Source organism: Ascaphus truei, chromosome 3, assembly GCF_040206685.1.
Source record: "Ascaphus truei isolate aAscTru1 chromosome 3, aAscTru1.hap1, whole genome shotgun sequence".
Classification (NCBI taxonomy): domain Eukaryota; kingdom Metazoa; phylum Chordata; class Amphibia; order Anura; family Ascaphidae; genus Ascaphus; species Ascaphus truei.
Genome location: NC_134485.1, coordinates 107,248,458 through 107,268,698, shown reverse-complemented (window position 1 = coordinate 107,268,698; position 20,241 = coordinate 107,248,458). Strand labels below are relative to the sequence as shown.

The following is a 20,241-nucleotide window of genomic DNA, read 5'->3' as shown; positions in this document are numbered from 1 at the left end:
CATGCTTTTCATGTATATAGAGCCGGGAGCTGCAGGTTAGTGTATATGTGTGTGTATGTGTGTGTATGTGTGTGTATATGTGTGTGTATATATGTGTGTATATATGTGTGTATATATGTGTGTGTATATGTGTGTGTGTGTGTATATATATGTGTGTGTATATATGTGTGTGTGTGTGTGTGTGTGTGTGCGTGTGTGCGTGTGTGCGTGCGTGCGCGCATGGGTTGTGTGAGTGAAAATAAGTCCTAGATAGATTTTGTAAAGAAAAAAAAAGTTTAATAAATATTTTTGCTTTTTGTTTTACACACACACAAACACACACACACACACACACACACACACACACACACACACACACACACACACACACACACACACACACACACACACACACACACACACACACACACACACACACACACACACACACACACACGAAAAGATGAAGTTCTTAATCTTCGCCGCTGTCTGCCGGCTCCCCTCCCTGCCGTGCGCGCGCGGCCCTTCTATAGAAAGGCTGACGAAATTCCGCGCGCGTGCACGGCACTATAGAACGTGCCTAAATCAGCTCAGGTGTAAATTAATTGTTTGAAAGGTCACAAAATTAGTGAAATCGTCTCAGTCGGTGTGTAATCAAAGTGGTTTAACTTGTGGATCATTTCCCTCAGGTATATAAAGACTTTCAACATCCAACTCGCACAGTGATCCAACAAAGCAAACACGAAGACCAAGGAGCTTTTGAAACAAGTCAGGGATAAAGTGGTAGAGAGACACAGAGTAGAAGAGGGGTACAAGAACATTTCAACGGTGCCGATTATCCCTCTCAGCACAGTGAAGTCCATCATTAAGTGGAAGATGCATCAATACCACCCAGACACCACCCAGATCAGGTCGCCGTCCCAAACTGAGCAGCCGGGAAAGCAGAAAACTGGTTCGGGATGTCACTGAAGCCAACAATGACCTTGAGAGAGCTGCAAAGTTCTGTGTCTGAGAGTCATTGTTCACATATCAACAATAAGCCAGTCCCTACACAAAGCTGGCCTGTATGGACTGGCGGGCAAGAAAGAAGTCTTGCTCAAAAAGACTCCTCTTAAATCATGTATGGAGTTGGCAAAAAAAAACAAAAAAGCATACAGATTATACTGTAGACCTGTGGGAATTGATTTTGTGTTCAGACGAGCCCAACACTACACATCACCCAGCCAGCACCTTCCCAACTGTCAAGCATGGTGGTAGCAACATTATGTTATGGGGATGCTGCTCTTACGCAGGAACGGTGCACCATCCATTCCCCCCTCTATCGTGACAAGCTTCAACGTACAGGCGAAACCTTGAGGAAAACCTGTTTGAGTCAGCAAACACACTGAAACAGGGGAGGAAATTCACATTTCAGCAGGACAATGACCTGAAGCACAAAGCCAAAGCCACACTGGAGTGGTTGAACAAGGAGAATTAATGTTCTTGAGTGGCCAATCAAAGTCCTGACGTATCCAAATCCAACATTTATGGCGAGACTTGAAGATTGCAGTCCATCGACAATCCCTAACTAACTTATCAGAACTGGATACATTTTCCATTGAAGAATGGGCAAAAATGTCACCATCCTACTGTGCAAAGCTACTAGAGACCTATCCAAAAAGACGAATACCGGGCATCGCTACAAAAGGGGCTGAATACTTATACAACCAGTGCATTTCATTCTGTACATTTCCTTTGCGGATATTAAACCTCCTCCTTATACAACAGTGTTCAGTTTAACCACTACAGCTTTGTAGCTTACAATGTTTTTCTTTTTTTAAGTGTGCATACATTATTTGTAATTCAACAAAACGTGATATTATTGGTAGGGGGTGAACACAGACACACATTACCAAAGAAATAAACATATAGCACTGAACATGAAATGCTACAGACAACTACAATCACGACTACATTCCAGAGCTCAGTGCACTCAAAGCATCAACCACATAACCAGATCATCATTTTTCACTTGTTTTGTTTTCTTACCTGAGCCAGGAGGTCACCCCCCCCAAATGGAAACACCCAGTTCTTACATCCTTATTTCTGAAAGCCCACCACCCACCTGACCCCCCCCCCCCTCCCGTAAAGGAGGTGTAGCACCCTGATTCCAAACCCTTCTGGGAAATTAAAATGGCTACCAATAACGAGATAAACATAGCGCTATGTGATGCACAAGACTTCAGAGAGCAAGGACGTCCTAAGAGGGAGGTGGGGGTGGGAATACCCCACTGGATTGCCCATTTCTCCCTTGGCTTCCCAAGTAAGGGAAGGGATACAAAGTTATGAGTGGGGAAAGGGGAGACGGTCAGCTGCTTTAAGTCAAAATAGGGTAAGTTATGCTTTGACCTTCCAACTACAGAACTGGTCATGACCTTTATTTTTATTTTTTTAACCGTTGTGGAATTATTTGCAATGTTATATGGAACTGCGCTTCCCAATTTCATGATCTTCAACTTAAAGCACCAGCAAAACTGGAAAAAGGATCACGTATGGGAACTGTTGACAGAGCTTATTAAATAAAATATATTGGGGCATACATATGTGCAACCCACAGTAATTAACATTACGTGCCAGTGTTTTAATAGAGCTTTACGGTTTAATCTAGTGTTCAAAATCAATAGCTTGGTCATTAAAATGCCAAAAGGAAATTAAGGATGATTATGAAAAAAATGCCCCATATAAAACAACGTGATGGATGTGGAGGATTCGGATAACTGATTTTTTTAAAAGTCTAGCTTGGTAAAGAGTGCAGAACAAGATTGCAAGCTTTTCGGGGCAGGGACCCTTTTTCCTAATGTCTACTTATATATATTTTATTTATAAAATGTTTTACCAGGCAGTAATACATTGAGAGTTCTCTCTCATTTTCAAGTAAGTCCTGGGCACAGAGTTATGATGACAATACGTGGATATATAAAATGAACAGGGTTATACATTCAATTTACAGACTTTTCAGGAGAGTTAGAGATGTGATTATGGGTCAGTGATTCCCAACCTTTTTTGTTTGGAGGAACCCTTGAAGTATTTCAAATAATTTTGGGGAACCCCTCTCTGGCTGACACATATTAGGTTTCTTTCAAACCTCACGAGCCCCCTATTTCCACCCTCTACCAATGTATTTCTCTCCCCTCTGTCTCACTCACTCTCCCCCCCGTCCCGCCTCACATGTATTTCACTCCCTTGCGTCTCACTCTTACTCCCTCTTTTCCTCACTCCCCCCCCCCTCCCTCTCTCTCTTCTCACTCTCGCCCACCTACCGGCAATTATCCCACTCACTCAATCCACCTGAATACATTGTAAAAAGACCCCCGCCGCTCCAATACATTTTAAAAAGGCACCAACCACTCATATACATATTTTAAAAATAAATAACATTGGGCCACACAGATAAAACCATCATATCCCCTCCCCCCCGCCCCCCAGATCATCCTCCTTCCCCCCCTCTCCCCCCATATGCCCTCAGGCGGGGGGGGGAGAAGCTGGTATCCTGCGATTGCCGGCGGAGCCGGGCATCAAAATGGCAGAGCAGGCAGGACTGCACGCACGCGCTCGCTCAGCAGCCACCGGAAGTGCCGGGTCACACTGCTAGAGCGCGCTCCTACCCAGCCATCCTGAGAGCGGGATCTGTGGGGGAGGGGGGAGGAGGTGGAGAGCCAGGAAAGCCGTCAGTGAGTGCGGGCAGCCTGCAGTCTGTAGGCGGAACCCCTGAAACTGCTCCACAGAACCACAGGGTTCCGCGGAACCCCGATTGGGAATCTGTTCTGGGCATATGTAACAGTTACAGACAAGATTAAAATGTCAGGCAGCTAAAGTCTTGAAATTACTTATACTGGAGGCAGTTTTGAGAGTCTCTGGTAGGTTATTGCAGACATGAGGTGCACGGTAAGAGGAGCGACCGGATTCCTTGTTGAACCGTGGGACTGTGAACAGTCTTTTGGAGTCAGATCTCAGGTGATAAGTGCTGCGTGTGGTGGGGGTTTGTTCAGGCAGGCGGGAAGCTTGCCCACAAAGTATTTGAAGCCAAGAAAAGAAAAAATGTACTTCGCGCCTGGACTGAAGAGATAGCCAATCTAGTTCTTTGAGCATGTCACCGTGATGTGTGTTTTAATTACATGTAGTACAAAGCAGGAGAGTTGTAGAGGGTATCTAGTTTGCCAAAGTGAGTTTGGGGTTCTGTACCATATACTATGTCCCCATAGTCTAAAATTGGCATCAGCATCTGCAGTGCGATACGCTTTCTGATCAGCGGGCTTAGGGAGGATTTGTTCCTATGAAGTACACCTACTTTGGCATAGCTTTTGGATGTCATAGAATGGTGCTACAGTTGGTTGTGATCTGTAGTTGTCATTGGTAGCTTTAGAAATTTAGCCTTAATCCCGAATGCAATCCTTACAGTCTTGTCAGTGTTTAAAAACACCTTGTTTTAGGAAATCCAGTATTCAAGTCTTGCAAAAATTAGACTGAGTGAGGCTAGGGCTGTGTGCATACAAGATTGTGTCATCCGAATACATGTGCAATGAAGCTGCCTTCCAAGCTGTAGATGGACCATAGTAAGTATGAAGCGATAGATAAGGTAGATAAAATAGATAGATAGATAAAATAGATAGATAAAATAGATAGATAAGATAGAATGGGGTATTTACATGTCCATAGGATTGCAAGAGACATGCTATTGCATGACTGAGAAACTGGTTGTAGCGTGTGAGTCACTGAATGGAGGTCAAGCTCTTTTGCTCATCTTTCCCTTTCAGTTCCTATTGCCCCAGGAACTGAAATAGGGGAAGAACACCATGCTAAATTAAAGAATTCACACGCAAAGTGATATTTTGTATTTAAATCAATCGGCCAGTTACTGGCAGTCCTTGCCAGAACAGCCTATTGACTCGGAGACAAAAAACATACAGGTACATCCAACATATCACATTGTTCCTCAAACCTGAGGAACAAACCTGTTTCTAAAAGAAATAGCGCAGAAACTTCAAGCATGGACGTGCACATTTCCATATGGAGTGCGTTAATATTTAGCCTAATAACTTTAGGCTGCGTCCCCGCTGGCCCTGACCGCGCTCATGCTTGAGCGGTGATGTCACCAACTCTTCAAGCATGAACGTTCTGCTGTCCTGGAAATTTTTTAGAGCAGGAGCAGGGGGGGGGGAATGGCTATGAAGGGTGGGGGCGTGTCATTGGCTGGATCGGGGCTGTGTGTGTCTAAATTCTCTCCCTCCCCCCTTCCAAAAATGGCAATTAAAAACAATTGTGCAAGAAAAATAAAAAACCTCTCCGCTCCCCCCCTTCCACCTCTCTCCGTTTCCCTCCCCATTCCACCTCTCTCCGTTTCCCTCCCCATTCCACCTCTCTCCGTTTCCCTCCCCATTCCACCTCTCTCCGTTTCCCTCCCCATTCCACCTCTCTCCGTTTCCCTCCCCATTCCACCTCTCTCCGTTTCCCTCCCCATTCCACCTCTCTCCGTTTCCCTCCCCATTCCACCGCTCTCCGTTTCCCTCCCCATTCCACCGCTCTCCGTTTCCCCCCCACCCCCTTCACCTCTCTCCACTCAGCCTATTCTGCCTCTCTCTCCATTGGTCAGAGCAGGGTCATGTGACCCTGCTCTCCGCTCCAAAGTCAAACTCTCTTGTCTCGCCAAGTCCCAAGCTTGGGAGAGCGTGCGTGCCCGCGCATGAGCACGCACGCACAGTGTGAGCGTGGACAGAAGGATTATCAGTCACACAGGTAACCGTGCCAAGCTCCAACCGCGGTCAGCGCCAGCGTGGCCACGGTGCCGCAGACCGTGCGGAGGCTGTGCAGTGACCCGCGTGAAGCGGGTGCTTTCCCTGGCAATGGTGGACGGGCCGTGGGGGACGTGCCTAGGGGCGACCCGGAGCTGGTTCGCCCTCATTGGCGAACCGGTCACGTGACCGACCTGTCGCTCCAAGAAATCAGTTTCAACTGATTTCTTGTGCAACACGCGCCCCCTTCCACTTCCGCCCGCCGCGAACACTGCCTTAAGGCAGTCTGATCACTCACCGCGCGGACAACTCACCACGGTCTGCGGCACCATGGCCCCAGCCTTAGGCTCGTTACATAGTGTGCGCGGCCGTGCGAAGGCGCGTGCACGTGCCGCACATTGTGTGTATACTGTGCACGAGTGAGGTACTGTATGTGTGTGTGTGTGTGTGTGTATGTGTGTGTGTGTGTGTGTGTTTAAATAAGTTTTGAAATAAATAAATACTTTAATACATTTTTTATTAACATTGTCGGCCAGTTCCACGCTCCCTGCCGTGCGCGCCTTAGTGTGCTGTAATACACAGCTCAGTCTAAGTTAAGGAACTATTGCCCATTAAATTACTAAAGGGCAGATGTCTCATACTTATGGACTTGGTAGCTTGAGCTTGATATCTGGCTCCGCAAGTTGAAGCTACAAACGAGACAATAAAATTAAAGTAGGCAAGATGTGTCATAAAAACTATATTTAAAGTAGCCTCAACAAATTGTAGCTAGAACAGGGGTAACCAACTCCAATTCTCAAGGGCCACCAACAGGTCAGGTTTTCAGGATATCCCTGCTTCAGCACAGGTGGCTCAATTAGTGGATCAGTCTTTGACAGAGCCACCTGTGCTGAAGCAGGGATATCCTGAAAACCTGACCTGTTGGTGGCCCTTGAGGACTGGAGTTAGCCACCCCTGAGCTAGAAAGACCAGTTAGGAAACCAGTCGGATAGAGGTCAGTATATGAACATATAAGGGCCCATCGCAACACTTGGGCGGCAATGGGGAAGAACACCGGTCAGTGCTTTAATGAAAGGTCATGGGGAGAATTTAGGCCAATATAGCACGTATGACAATTTCCAGTGCAAGCCATACAGACCAAAATGCTGTGCTGCACATGTCTAGGGTAGTGGAGAAAATAAATAGGCATCCAGAAGAATGAAGTTTCCCTGCCAATTACCATTATGAGGCTTTTATTTGTAGTGCTTATTAAGCAAAGCTTTCTTCCAGTGCCAGATCATAACTTTCCCGAGGTCAAGCAGGGCACAGCAAGATTGGCACAGCAAGAGCTGTAACAATATTCACCCTGGCACAGCCCTGCTGCTCTGTATCTGCTCTTCCCAACTGCTCACAGCATCTCCCTTCTCATACGCACACAGACAACATGGTGGGGGGGTGTTTAGCTCTCACCAGTGCTGGAGGAAGCAGTACAATGCATTTACACGACTGCCCTGAAATGGTTAAACAATGTTCCTATAGAATGAAACGGCAAAGCCAAAAAAATAACAAATACCGTTGACATTGGACCCTGCGGTTGAAATGACTTGATCAGAACCAGTCAGGAAACCAAAGGTTTCATTATTTATATGGCATACAGCAGCGGTGCACAAACAAGGGAGGAGGGGGGGCGCAAGACTGACTTTGGGGGGGGGCGTTTACAGAGGCTCCGTGCTGACCGCGCGAGGTCCCTGTAAACTTACTTATGCGGCTCCAGTCACGCGTCTCTATGATAACGTGGCGTCAAATGCCCGTTGCCATAGAGTCGTGACGTCACATGAGCCAACATTAGAGGCGAGGGGGGCGCGACCGAGGAGGAGAGAAGGTAGTGGGGCGCAGCGCAGGGAGTTTGCGCACCGCTGGCATAGTGGTAGAGTATCGGAGGAAACCCTTGCCTCATACAAAGCCATTCCTTGGTTCTATGGCCTTAAAGCAGCAGTCACTCTGATGGCATATTTCTTTGAGACACACACACACACACACACACACACACACACACACACACACACACACACACACACACACACACACACACACACACACACACACACACACACACACACACACACACACACACACACACACACACACACACACACACACACACACACACACAAATATTAAGTGTCAGGGAGATTCAAATGGAGCTCTCCCCAGAGCCCACTGCAGTGTAAAGATTACAATAGTAATCTCAGAAGCCAAAGATTTAGAAAGTCACGAATTAACTTATTTTTTTTATTATTGTTGTGAAGAGCAGGACATGCTTAGGGGGCAAGATAGCAACATTATACAGACTGAAGGATTGATTGGAACTGAAAGGCAGCCATTACGGTAGGCAGCAATCAGGATTGTTAAAGAATTATAACAGGAGCACCAAATGATTGGCAGCTTAGGTAAATACATAGAACAGTGATTTTCAACAGGGGTTCCTAGGAACCCTTGTGTTCCCCAGGCATCTGTAAAGTGTTCCCTGCAATTTTTAGGTCATTTGAAAATGTTACCAAATACAGAAGAATTTACAATGTATCTAATCTCAGACGCGCTATTAGAGAGGGTTGGGGTTCCTTACAATGCACCTGATCTCAGACGCGTTATTAAAGAGGGTTGGGGTTCCTTACAATGCACCTGATCTCAGACGCGCTATTAGAGAGGGTTGGGGTTCCTTACAATGCATCTGATCTCAGACGCGCTATTAGAGAGGGTTGGGGTTCCTTACAATGCATCTGATCTCAGACGCACTATTAGAGAGGGTTGGGGTTCCTTACAATGCATCTGATCTCAGACGCACTATTAGAGAGGGTTGGGGTTCCTTACAATGCATCTGATATCAGACGCGCTATTAGAGAGGGTTGGGGTTCCTTACAATGCACCTGATCTCAGACGCGCTATTAGAGAGGGTTGGGGTTCCTTACAATGCATCTGATATCAGACGCGCTATTAGAGAGGGTTGGGGTTCCTCAGAATTTCATTAGGGTTCCTTCACCAAAAAAAGTTGGAAACCACCGATGTAGAATTATACCTTGCCACATGCTTTACATATACAAATGAGAAGGGGGGGGAAAAGAGGGGGGGAGGGAAGAGAGAGAATGTACTATTGCAGCTTTAAACACAAAGGCTTTTGGGTGAAATTGCTGCTTTAAGAGTTGCTACTGATAAGTCCTTTCTAAAACAGATCAGAATTGTCACTGCATAAACAGAGGACAAGGATACACAGCGCTTTAACTTCCTGCCACCTTATGAGACTAGCGATGTACAGTGAGCTCCATTAACGGTCAGCTGTAAAGAACACTGCATAGCTCTGCTGTACTAAAAGGCCATTAGTTCAGCCTGGTTAGCTAAAAGTTGGGATATTTATAGCTGCAGACCAAGCAATATCCTACATGTGTTTTTTTTATTTATTTTTTAAATAGATCGGTTCTGTACTACGAAAAAATACTTGTACCATTTTAACAACGCTAAATTACATTTTTTATGTATTAAACGGTCGCAAGCATTTTTTTGTTCCTATAGCAACCATTTACAAAGTCACATCCCCTTCCTCTTCTGAAAAAGGCTCTGGCACACCCCTTTTTGAGCCCTGCCCTCTCTCTAGCAGTGCACCAATTGAATCTAGAGACTGCCGGGTCACATGTTCTTCCCCACAGAACTTTGCCTCTTTGGTCCTCTTTTGCTGACAGCCATTTAGTGAACCCCCCGAGCCAAATCTTCGCCGATCGATCAGCAACTTAACTAGTTACTTATTCTGTGGATTGCAATGATGCACATATTATGGGGGAGGGGGGTGGGGGGGGGGGTGAGAACTAGCAGGCTGGGCTGCTGCTTTAATAGAATGAACATAGGTTCCTGCTTCCGAAACAAGAGCAGAGAGGCGCAGCAAGGTGCACATACTGTCGCCATCATAGATTGTAATGCACCCAGAGTTTGATTTCATCAGAATTCACTTGAGACAACTTTACTTCTTATTTATATTCGTTTTGTATTAGTCTTTCCACCTCACTGATACGCTACAACTCCGCTCCCTTCTTGAGATGAGAGAAAATAAACTTTTGTGATGCGGGAAGCTTATGTGCAGAAATAATATAAATATATATAGGTCAGGGAAGAAAGGGGCTGCTTTTGTTTTTCATCATATTTTATATATTTCTCGCTCAATCCCCATGAAAATGTGCACAATTGTTGGTCTGTTATGTAGATTAACACTATATAAGAAGCAGTGTAGACAATCAACGGACGTTAACTAAATTGATGTCACTGTATTATGTCAACAAGTACCAGATACACTGCTGGTTAATGTTCATTAAACGAGAAATAGGAGTTTTTTAACTCGTAAATGTGTTAAACTGTTGTCATCTAATCTGAAACACTAAGATTACTTTAAAGTTTGAGTTCAAAGTGTGGTTCAGCATGTGTTCAAAATGTCCTCCGCACGCCCGAGGGTGAGAACGCCACTGTGACCGCATAATCAATAACGCGTTGATCAAGCTGCTCCCACTCCTGAACGATACATTGTTTAACCAATTCGTTTCTTCGGTGCTCCTAGCGACAATCCTTTATCAGGAAACATTTCATGTACGCGGTTTGGACCGTCGTTCTCGCTCTGTCTCCAGCACTTTATAACACGCTCATCTTCTTCGCCAGACACCATTTTGGAACTTTGCGCTTGATGAGGTCATCATGCCATCACCAATTCCTAAACATAGTTATTAGTTTATCAAAAAAATCTTAAATGTAACAATCTACCGTGACAGACCTATAATTGCTCACATTTTAATGAAAACGGAGTGATTTTTCTGCAAAACAGGATGAAAAAGAAAAGTGGCAACTTTTTTCTGCATACAAATGTGTGTGCGAATACAATATTCACATACAATTTTGTTTTCCGCACAGGAAAGAGGCTACCAGTACAGCCCAGAGAATTGAATACTACCTCAAATCGCAGGGAGAGGTTTATTTTATTAGTTCTTAATAAATATCTTGCAGATTTCCTCAGGAAATACAGCAGATCACATGTAAAATAGTTTGGTACTGAAGTCAACAGTGTCAACATCTGAAATCTATTAGGGCAAAGCCACAGCAGGGAGATCAGCAGGCTGAAAAACTTCACTGCGCTAAGGCAGGGATGGGGAGGGGGGTGGGGGGAAAAGAGGGCAGGAGGGGGGAATCTCACGGCCTTCCAAATTCTTCGAGAGGTAAAAAAGTCAGCCAAGGCGCAGAGAGAGAGAGAGAGAGATCCCACATCCTGCCGTGTGCTGCCAGCGATCTGAAGTACCCAGAGTAGAAACAGGAGATTAATTCCATGTCTGGCCCCAGAGGGGAGGAGGGGGGCTGAGAGGAGAGGGCAGGGTAAGTGGTGCTGGCTTCTTGCCACCCCCTCCTTTCCCTCTCCTACCCACCCTCCCTCCCCCCCCCCCCCACCCCTTCTTTAAGACATGTTTCAATGCAGACAGAAGTAAACCCCAGCAGACAGCAGCACACAGCCTGCCAGGACTGAGCAGCAGCTGCACCACGTCTGACTCTACTATACAGATGTTCCTTACAGCATCACTTCCACCTTCTCTCTTTTTAAAGGAGTAGCACATCTGGGGAGGTGGGGGGGGGGGGGGGGAGGGGAGAGAGAGAGAGAGGGGCGAGTGTTGGATGGAACCTCGTGCTTTCAGGGGCCCCGGAGTGGGGATGCAGTTACTGCCAATAAACTGCATCTGAAGAGGATGATGAATACAGTCTGTCACCGCAGCTTCCAGGAGAAGCCCAAAGCCAAAGAGTCTGATATACAGTCTGGAGATGGGGGCCTGGAGCTTTGCTCTGTGTCACTTGAGGTGGTCATGCCCAGTACTGGACAGGATGCCTGGTTGTAACCGATAGAACATTTTTCCTCTGATGAAAAGCATAATCCACAAAAACAAAAAAAAAAGTTTGATTGCCCATCACACACATACTTACTTCCTTACCACACCTGAAATACACCTCTATATTTTCAGGATGCCAATTCAGATCCTAAATACCATAGCCTGAAGGTATTTGGGATATTGCATCTCATCACAAGCTGGGACACGACACAATAAGACTTGAAACTCTTCAGGAAAGGTTTCACTAACAAAGCGGTAGATTGTAAGCTCTTTGGTACCCCGATTTCTCAGTCTTCCTGCTTGTATTTCTGTGATGAGTGTTTGCCTCAATAGATGTCAACTCATTTCTGAGTAAAGATGTGTATGTACTATATTCTAATACGAGCAAATAAGCTGCCATTTACAATAAAGTCATTTCTGTGTTCAAACCAGTAGTGCTGTATTTGGTCTGGACAATATTCAGTTGGTAATATCCAGACACAATAAGTCCATAACTCAAATAGCGATTTGGTTTCCAGATGCACCGAAATTTGGTTTCCAGATGCACCGAAAGTGACTTCTCGAACTCTGGGTGCGGCAACTCCCACTTCAAAGACAGCACTTATCACCCAGCCATGCCTCGTTTCCATACATAACTTCAGGAGCACGTAGTCTTCATGTCTGAGAAGCCAAATCTCCCTTCGGCTCCCCATCTTAACCCACACGACATCTCTCACAGCTCACACAAGGCAGATGTGCTCAGTGGGAGCTCGTATACGACACCCAGTCATCTCTCCCACCACAAGCAGACTCGGACCGCGGATTATTTTTAAACCAAGATGCACAAGTGGCGGTAGCTTGGCGGCTCGGCAGCAGCCTATACACTGCGAGCCAATAATATTTCTGTGTCCCTATTGCTGTGCTGCGGTCACACAGAGCAAAGCGAGAAATGAAGCGGCCTGCGTCAGGGACCAGGCTTTTGGTTTGGTGTCGGTCTTTTCCGTAGTCAGGAATAGACATTCGCATATAGATGTGAACCAAATAAGTTTAAAAAGCGTATGTTCCTCCCAGGTCAAGCTTACAGCAAAGATGCTGAAGACCTCACGTGATTATTTCATTATCTGTATTTAGAACCGTACAGCAACTGAGAATCCATAACATAAACGTGTCACATTCTCAGGCTATTGTTCTTATGGGGGAGACGCTATATAAATCAGTCGCGTAGCTTGAGCAGTCCTGGTATTTAGTGTTTTTTAATCTGTAGAGACGTATATGTGCACACGTCGGGTCCCAGCGAAAGGAAAGCAGCAACGAGAAGCCGATGGTCAGAGCGGTCACCGCATGCCTGTCCCATGGCCTGCTGCCTTAACGCAAGCTTGTGGTGTTATTTTAAGAAGTGCTGGTTTTCTGCACTGCAGCCGTCTCTGCTCTGCTGCTCCTCCCTTGGTGGCTGCTTTTCAGAAAGGGACACACAGTGACGAGACTAGCTGCTGAAGCCCCTGCAAACAGCATTATAGGGATTGTGCAAAGTACATTCATTTTTAGGGGTGGTTTTCAGAGAGCTTTCAAACATGCTGCACAGTCCTTTATACTAGCAGCCCAAATAAAGGCTTCTCTTAAAGCTGCAGCTCAAAGTTTTTTTTTCTTTCCAATATGCGCATCAATACAATCTACACACTGACAACCAATTAGCTAAGTTGCTGATCGATCCGTTATCATGTAATCGCCGAAATTCGGCTGTGGGTTCTCTAAATGCATCTTGGGTAATCTTCTGCTGCACTGACAGCCAAAGATCTGTGAGAAAGATCATGTGACCAGACAGGCACAGGATTCAATTGGTTCACTGCTAGAGAGAGCGGGGCTAAAAAAAAGGTGATGCTGTTACAGAAGAGGAAGGGGATGTGACTTTGTATATGGTTGCTATAGGAACAAAAATACCGGTTACATTAGAATACATTAAAAATGTCTTTAATAGTGCTTAAGTTTTGTTTTTTGTTTTTTGTTTTTTTGTTTTTTTGTTTTTTTAACGCTACAAGTATTTTCTCATAGTACAGAACTGATGACACACACACAGACACGCGCGCACACACACACACACGCGATATTGCTTAAACTGCAGCTTTAAAAGAGCCCCAATACACAAACACCCATCATGCTCAATCCGACTGGCTCCTGATTCAACGGTCATATAACCTACAAAACCCAACGTTCCCCACAAGCTATTCCTCTACTGGTACTGGTATTTGAAGAGAAGGGGGTTTGGAGGGGATCAGTGGGGAGGGAATTCTAACCAGTAGCCAAAATAAATTAAAATAATGACATACGCAAGTAGCTGCAGGAGTTAAAATACAGCGGTATAAAAGGGCACGGAACATCATTTCAGGACAATGTCACAAACATCTGATGCTCACAATACTGCTACAGATTAAACACTATAAATAAATTAAAAGGGGGATACAGAACAGATTTCCTTTTATATTTTGCATCTGAAAGCTCTGCCTCAATTTAACCTATAATCCTAATGTTCTGTAATGCGAGCAAATGAGAACATGGAGGCGTCTGCCATATAGTGTCAACGGGGGAACACACACTGGGTACCTGCCGAGCCCCGAGAGCAGGAGTGGATGTATGGGGAATATCAAGGGGAGCTTTATCATCTCCACTAAGACAATTCAAATAAGATCAGACCAGCCCGTCAAGCTGAGCTGCACATTGTCTGAAACGCCAGGTTACCCATCGATTACAATAAAAACACTTTCTGAATAGGTTTGGTTACAAAATAGTTTTCCGAGTCATTAAAAATTGTTTATGAAACAAATAAAACAGACAATGTCAGGTGAGAACCACACCTCGTTTTCCACTTTTCTAAGCTGCTACTTAGACCTACATCTTCCCTGGCGCCTCTCAAGCATTTTAATGCCATACACCTCCACCTCCAGGCCTCCACCACCTCTGCTGGAATACCGCTACACACATTAACTACCAGACGTTTTTTGTTCAATCTTACCCTGAACCAGGGGGTCCCCGGGAGCAGAGCGATGGTCCCTAGCCATGCTGGGACCCCCTCACTTCCAGAGAGGCGAGCCCAAGATCCACGGGGCAAAGTGGAACATCCAAAAACGGCCACGGGGGTTAGGGCTCGCTCCAGTGACTGACAGAAAAGCAATAACGTCGTCGGGGGCAGAGAACGTTGCAGCTTTCTACGGCGACACCCCGTCCATGTTTGCAGTCTGGGGCCATCGTGTGCGCCTTCTTGTATCAAAAATCGGTAGCAAAAATAAATAAAATCAGCTCCGAGTCACCTCCCAATTCAACAAAACTAAAAACATTTCCAGGCGGGATTGCGGCTTTAAATAATTCTCTAGCTTTCCCCTGCAGGTTCCATTCTGCTGCTTCAGAGCACGTCCTTTGGTTTTAGCATTCAACTTCACTGGCCCTCGGCCGCCCTTCTAAGGATAAGATTATAGTAGGCGCGCGCGGCGGAGAGAATGGCGTTGGACGAGCGATGGGTGGACTGAGCTGGAGGCGATTGGGGAGGCGTGGCGGACGCGTCACCAGGCTCATTCGCCCTCATTGGCTGAACCGCTCATGTGACGCGAAAATACAAAATAGTTTGTCTTTTGAAAAATCTGCCTTAAAGGCTTAGCATGGCAAGTACTTGTAATGTGGTCGGAAGGGGCCATGTGCCTGCTCTCCTGAGGATCACTATTCAATGCGATGAGGAACACGGATTTCAATCGTGAACCTAAACAATACCTTTAATGTACTGTAGTCGAAAGATTACGTCACATACCTCTACTACCAACTATTCATCCCAAGGGCAGAACAAAGGACTCGGGGTCACCCCTTAAGGTTGGAGGAAAGGAGATTTCACCAGCAACAAAGGAAAGGGTTCTTTACAGTAAGGGCAGTTAAAATGTGGAATTCATTATCCATGGAGACTGTGATGGCAGATACAATAGATTTGTTCCAAAAAATGTTGGACATCTTTTTAGATAGGAAAGGTATACAGGGATATACCAAATAAGTATACATGGGAAGGATGTTGATCCAGGGATTAATCCGATTGCCAATTCTTGGAGTCAGGAAGGAATTTATTTTTCCCCTTATATCATTGGATGATCTGACTGGGGTTTTGTTTGCCTTCCTCTGGATCAATAAGTATAGATATATGATAAATATATGTTGGCTAAATTTAGCATAGGTTGAACTTGATGGACGGAAGTCTTTTTTCAACCTCATCTACTATGTAACACACACACCCAGCATGGACATGGACGGAGACAAACACACAAACACCACCTCCTACCAGCATGGACATGGACCGGCAGGCAGACCACCTACAACCAGCATGGACACACCACCTACTACCAGCATGGAGAGACACACAGACACACACACACACACACCTCCTACTGCAACTGCATGAATACACACACCTATGTTAAAGCAAAAATGGCCACACAACTATTGAGTGCCTATGCAGGCTTGAGTCGTGCTCGGGAAACTGGTAATCATAGAGCGTCACAGATGCACACCAAGGTGTTAAAAAAATACCAGCACTGACCACAGCAGTGGGAAAGAGAGAAGGTGTGTGTGTGTTAATCCATAAAACACTTTCTTCAGGAGTACCGTAATGTGCAGGGGCCACACATTAGATACTAACATTTGCAAGCTCACATACACACATTTATATATCATGCATATGCACAAAAACACTTACAGTACTTTTAGACACATGCCAAGTGCATTACCAAAAGCTATACTTCAGGATCCTACTGCTTTCTGGGTTTCCCATAGCTGGCTAATTGGGAGATGCAAATTGCTATGATCCCTGGTAGCAGCGATTCCTCTGGGATCATAATAAATCATAACAAATTAAGCTAATAAAGTAAAAACTTCCTACAACATTAAAGAAATGCACGCGACCATAAAATAAAGTAATTTGCTTGCCCTGATGGACACCCCCCTCCCCCAACCCCCTCCTGTCCCACCGTAAAGCAACTGTGGATATTGACGTTTATAGCATCATTCAATTGGTTCTTTAAAGGGGTTTTGTAAAGTTAGAAAAGCCATACTGGTCCAAGAGAAGCCTTTTAAACACCCCTTTAAAAAATAAAAATAAAAGAAGGATTCATGTACATCCCTTTAAAGGATTATGGTCAACAAAAGCTTTGGAGAGGTTTTAGCAATATGCATCTAATAATGCCTTTTCTTGACAAAACAGTAAATTCTCAAAAACACAAGTAAATTGCTATTTTTGTTTTCTTCTTTGTTTGTAATTATGATGGCATCATTAGGCAACTAGATATACAGAGCTAGCTGATATGCCACAGAGGACCAGTAGAAAAGCAAAATATACAAGAAAAACTGCTTACATTGTGAACCCCCCTGCTAGAAAATATTTGTTCTGCGACCCCTTAATTAATAAATCTTCGTGCCTACTCATCAGACGATTGCTAACAAAACTGTGGCACCGATCCCAGGCAGTATATAGTGTCCCGAGCTTGTGGTGGGAACACTCGCTTAATAAGGCCCCAAACTGCCCATCAGTCTGTGCAGACAGCGTGGGTGGTATAGCTGCGGGAGCATTTAAAGTCACCCCCCACAATGCCTTGCAGCTGTAGATGCCAAGGGAGTGACTGCTGAAATTGACAGCATTTTTTTTAATGGTTGCTATGGCAACCAGAGGAAGCTTAATAAAATAAAACTCATTACAAAAAAAAAAAGGTTGAGTGAAAAAAAATGCAAGAGAAAAAAAATGGAGTATGGTTAATACTACAAAACAGGTTTAAAAAAAAAACACAGGATTTTGAAGGTAGTGCTCAGCGTTACAAATTGTCAGGGTATTACATCATAAGAGTTTTCACTTTATAGCAACACACACAATGTATATGTGTATATAATATGTATAAATATGCACAGGAGGTTACAAGGGGAGTGATCATTTGCTTTGCAATGTATTTCTAACCCAAGGGGTTAAACACATTACGGACCGGGCCCCAATAATATGATGGCTCTGAAAACAAACTTCCTCCTCCTTTTCCAGCCAAAGGCTTTTTCTCCGTTGAAATCAAACTATTTTTTTACCAGACTCACAAAAACGTAATTCATGAGCAAGCGCCGCTCTCTTGCAGCCACCGAGTCTCCCGGCAAGCCTGCAGGCAGCAGGGCAGCGAGATGCAGAGCATGCAAGTGGCACTTGGTAGCAGCCGCAGCTGCTGGAAGCGGCTGCTTGGGTAACATTATCATCTGCACACGTGCTTATGCAGGCGCTGAGGATTACACGCCTGTTACCCCGCACTACTAAACCTCTCAGCATTAGGGTCTCGTTTCAGTGCGGCTAACAAGGGGGCACGGCAGGGCCTACACGTGATGTAAGTGTGACAACAACCAAGCACATAGGATGCAGGGCTCGTCTTTTGCAAGGAGAAAAGCAGCCGCGGTGCAATCCCCATAGCCCCTGTATTTCAAGACGTTGGGGTTCCGTCCTGATCCGCTAATCTGACGCGTTTACAAAAAAAGTAGATTGTAAAGCAAGAACTAAAAAAAGCAGAATTAACACAAAGCCGCGCGTGATAAGACAGTTGCAATGTGAATATGTAACAGCACCTGGTTTCACAAAAACAAAAAAAGAAACACACAAACTAAACGGAAATTATTTAGGTATAGGTTGATCTTGATGGGCATATGTCTTTTTTTCGACCCCATCTACTATGTAACTATGTATAATATAGAAAAAATAAATTCTAATGACAGAAAGTGTGTTCAGGTGTTTGTGTACATATATTTATATATATATGTGTGTGTTTTAAATAAGTTTTGAATTAAATAAATACTTTAATATTTTTTTTTTTAATAACATTGTACACACACACACACACACACACACACACACACACACACACACACACACACACACACACACACACACACACACACACACACACACACACACACACACACACACACACACACACACACACACACACACACACACACACCTTTTCAGCTATCAATACTGAACTCTATGCTGCAGTTGTATTTTGTGCTCACGCTCAAAAATATATCGCTCGCCTCATAGCGTGCGCAATACGTTTTTTAATACTAAACTAGTTTTCTTTTATCATCTGGACACCATACTTCACTAGGAAGCCGGTCTACTTCATTAAAAAAAAACAATAAAAAAACTTTCAATAAAAATAAAACAATATTTGCAGGGAGAGTCATCCAAAATCTCTGCAGCATTGGAATCACAGCCGTTCTAGAATTCTCAGGAAATGCAATATCAGTAGAAACAAACCATCAAACGACTAATGGGGCACATACATACTCTATTATGAGATATAAGTACAGCTGTGCCTTCCTCTGGAATGTAACTGGCTAAATTGGTCATTATTCTTCTGGTATTGGTTAGGGTTGACTTAGAAGCACCAAGAACCCTGATGGGCACTGAAAGCAGAGCCGTAACAACCTCTACCCACCGCTGGATCACAACGTAGGTTGTGTTGTGTTGGAAAAGAGCAAGAAGTCTCCTCCAAGAAGGCAACTGTCAGCACGACACCAAATCTCCTTTAGTTTTCAGGCCACTGCCCTGATCGTCATCACTGCTCCATCCCAGAAGGCAACACCACACTTTCTGACACAGCTGTGCAGGTCAAGAGTAGCATTATTCTGGGATGAGAAAAGTAGGAGAGAGGGATGCAGCCTGTGCCGACTCTGAATGGACTGAGGAAATACAATGCTAAGAAACCGAAGGGATGTCTACACATTTCAACAAGCTACACATGGCACTAGCAGAGTGTCTGGAGATAAAGTGGACAGCATGCTTTGGTGGAGCCGATTCAGAAGGATTAAGGAATGCAATGCAGTTATTGCCAGCAATGCAACTTTAAGATGCAGAAATACTAGTAAAATAACATTTCACAAATGCAACAACAAACAACTAATCTAACAAGATTATATCAGGATTCTAAGTCTTAAAGTGAACACAGAACGACCAGTGTGCAGCTTTCCATATACAGGCAGTCCTCGTTCTACAACGAATGGCTTATCCAAACGCTATGCAATGCATACCTATGTTCATTTATACCACGCCAAAACGGCTTATCCGAAGCTTTGCAACGTTATGTGTATGTATATGTATATGTATATGTATATGTATATGTATATGTATATGTATATGTATATGTATATGTATATGTGTATATATGTGTATATGTATATGTGTATATATGTGTATATATATATGTATATATACAGTATGTATATATGTATATATATGTATATATGTATATATGTATATATGTATATATGTATATATGTATATATGTATATATGTATATATGTATATATATATATATATATATATATATATATATATATATATATATATATATATATATATATATATATATATTACACACATACACACACACAGTGGTTGACAAATCACCAAAAAATCTACTCGCCACACAAAAAAAATCTACTCGCCACCTAGTACCAAACGTGTGCTGCTTGGGCCAATATTTACTCGCCCGGGGGTTAAATCCAGTCGCCCGGGGCGAGCAAATGTATAGGTTTGTCGAACACTGTATATATAGATATAGATATAGATATAGATAGATAGATAT

The 20,241-nt window shown here is 44.2% G+C and overlaps 1 protein-coding gene across 2 annotated transcripts in view; it reads right to left on the bottom strand.

Annotated features, from left to right (window-relative positions):
* The window catches only part of SMG6 (SMG6 nonsense mediated mRNA decay factor), a 149,685-nt gene that overhangs the window by 96,472 nt on the left and 32,972 nt on the right, over positions 1-20,241 (bottom strand). The window lies entirely within an intron of this gene.